Source organism: Leptonychotes weddellii, chromosome X (genome assembly GCF_054177405.1).
Source record: "Leptonychotes weddellii isolate Sample4059 chromosome X, ASM5417740v2, whole genome shotgun sequence".
Taxonomy (NCBI): domain Eukaryota; kingdom Metazoa; phylum Chordata; class Mammalia; order Carnivora; family Phocidae; genus Leptonychotes; species Leptonychotes weddellii.
This window is the reverse complement of record NC_138385.1, coordinates 3206729-3209405: the sequence shown is the minus strand read 5'-3', so window position 1 is coordinate 3209405 and position 2677 is coordinate 3206729.

Genomic DNA, 2677 nt, shown 5'->3' with positions numbered 1-2677 from the left:
GCGCTGCGGCCCCGGAGGCCCGGGCGGCCCGACCTGCGTGGGGCCTCGCGGCGGGAGAGCGCGCGCAGGTCCGCCCCACGCGCCCGGCTCCCCGCGGGCCTCTCCGAGCCCGGAGTCCCTGCTGCTCTGGGCCGCCGGCTGCCCCTGCCAGCTCGCCCGTGGCCGGCGCACCCCACGGTGGAGCTGAGCTATTAGGGGTGGGCCAGGCGTGACCCTAAGGGCCAGGAGACCAGCCCTGGCTCAGCCACTGACTCCTGTGGGCCCCCTACCCCGCGTCAGGAGGAGGCTGGGTTAGCGGTCCCGGAAGGTCCTTCCCAGCTGTGCACCTTTACAAACCTATAAGAGCCATAGACCCGAACCACCTCTGAGAACATTTTCCTCCCTATGGGGGAAAAAGTCCAGTTGGAATACAATTCCCACTTTAGAGCGGGGGGGGGGAGGGGGCCGGTGCGCGGGGAGGCTCCAGGCCTTGAACCAGGTCCGGTGGGGGTGAGCAGGGTAGGGCAAGGGCCCCAGGGAAGGCCTCGGAGCCGGAGCCGGCCTAAAGACTCCCTACCTGTGGAGATCTGAATTACAAAAGGCTCTTAGATCCCTACTGAAAGGGTAGGCCTCACTGTAGGATCTTCACGGGCAGTACCCTTAACAGAGTTTAAAGGATTCAAAAACTCGGCCCCACCCCATATCCACTCTGGCTGCATTTCCTTGGATTCTTAAAAAGGAGGCTGCCCTGTTTGGGCCTCAGGGATGATACCTTTAAGCCCTCGGCATCCCCATGAACCCCTGGGGGCAGGGTGGTGGGGGAGGGGAGGGGTAAAGAAGGTAGGAGACTAGGGTTTCATGTTTGTTGTTGAATGATGAGGACTCCCTTTAATCTTTTGGCGGTCTTGAACTGACAGCAACTGAAAACCTCTTTAAACAGCATCTGCCACACTTTTGCCTATTTCCTATTTACTTTCAATGTTTTCCTAACCTTTTCCAGGCAGCCAAGCAGCTTAGGGGATTCTGGTTTGAGGTTCCCCTCTGTGGATGGGCTTGGTCTGGCGCTGGGCCTCAGAGGTGATTGATGTGTTTAAAGTACTTTCCAGTGAGGGCCAGGGCAGAGGCCCAGAGTGCCGTCCCTCGCCTTGACCAGTTGGAGCTACCCCCAAGTCACCGGGCACTGGGTTTTGCTGCAGACAGTGGAGCAGGCTGCCTCGGGGCCCGAGTTCAGGCCATGCCCAGGCACCCCTGACTTTCTGTCACTTTCGTCACCTTCCAGACTGGTCTTTAGCTCTCCCCGGGTGGCCTTTTACAGGTGACAAGCAGACCACCTTCAGAGGTGTCTTGACCAGTATCCCCTCCCTCCCAAGCAGATGGCACGGTGGCCAGGGTGGATAGGTGGGTCAAATCACCTGTGAGAGAGGACCCCGAGGCTGGGAGAGGTGAGGTGACACAGCCGAGGCAGACCCAAAGTCAGTGACAGAGCCCAAAGCCACAACCTGGCCGCGGCCTTCTAGCCCCACTGTTCATGTCACCTCATCCCCCTTCTGAACGTGGAACTGAGTTATGACTTTCTGCTGGGGTAGGAACCTGCTAGGCCACAAGTTTGTTCAGGCATGCTGCCATAGATGGGCAGTACTGGGGAGAAAGACACTGTGAGGAGCCTCCCAACCAAGGCTTGTGAGGGACAGACGGAGGAATTGGGGAGATTGCACCTGAAGGGGACATGGAGAGCTGGGGGGATATGTGCATTTGTTGTGGGGTGGGGGGAGGAGTAGGGAACCATGGCAACCATCTTCAGATCTCTGACTCGCTCAGCCATGTCATAGTCATGTACTGTGAGGTTCTGATGACAGTGACCACAGGTTTCAGCTTCAGGACAAGTGCTTCTGCTCCAGGACAAGGAGCTTTCTCAGGAGCTGAGATGGAAAGTCTTCCTTTGAAGAACAGGAGCAAACCGTTCGTCCTCCGAAGTATGTACGCAGCAATAGGAGGCCAATGGGCAGGGCTGTGGCAGGGGGTGGGGAAGAACGGGTCTTGAGGGTGGTGTCTGGACAGCACTTACTGCACAGTCTCTTCTAGATGGGGGATGCTCTTATTTCCCTGGTTTGGCCTTCAAGCTGCTGTCTTTGGGAACACCCTCGATGTGCCCCGGTGTAAATGTGAACCTCACCATCCACTCAGGGTCCCCACCCAAGTAGTGCCTTGTGGGCTCTGAAGGTTGACACTCTGGTCCACCCCCTTGGTGCCTGCCACCTGCTAAGTGCAGCTTCCCAATGTGGCCAGGACGCCAGGCAGTGGATGGACCAGAAGGAGACCCCTGTCCCAACCTGAGACCCCAACTCACATCTTGGGCCTAGAGAGGCCCGACGACACTGAGAGGCTAGGGCACTCTGGCAGAGGGGAGATACCGGTCAGATCACACGTGGAGATCCTGGTCCCCGCTGGGAAGGGCAGAGGAGGGTGGGGGGAGAAGGGAATGGCCTGGGCAGGTTGGACCCTGAGAACCTCATCGTGGAAGAAGCTGGAGCTGTTTGCCTGGAGAAGAGACCTGGCCTGCCATGAAATCCTGAAGGGTAAGGAACTGTACTGTGTGCAGGATGGTGACCCCAAGGCTCAGAGATTACCTGAGGTGGAAGAGACAGCCCAAAAGGGAGGCGGTAAGCTCCCTGTGAGTGGAGGTATGCAAGCAGAAGGT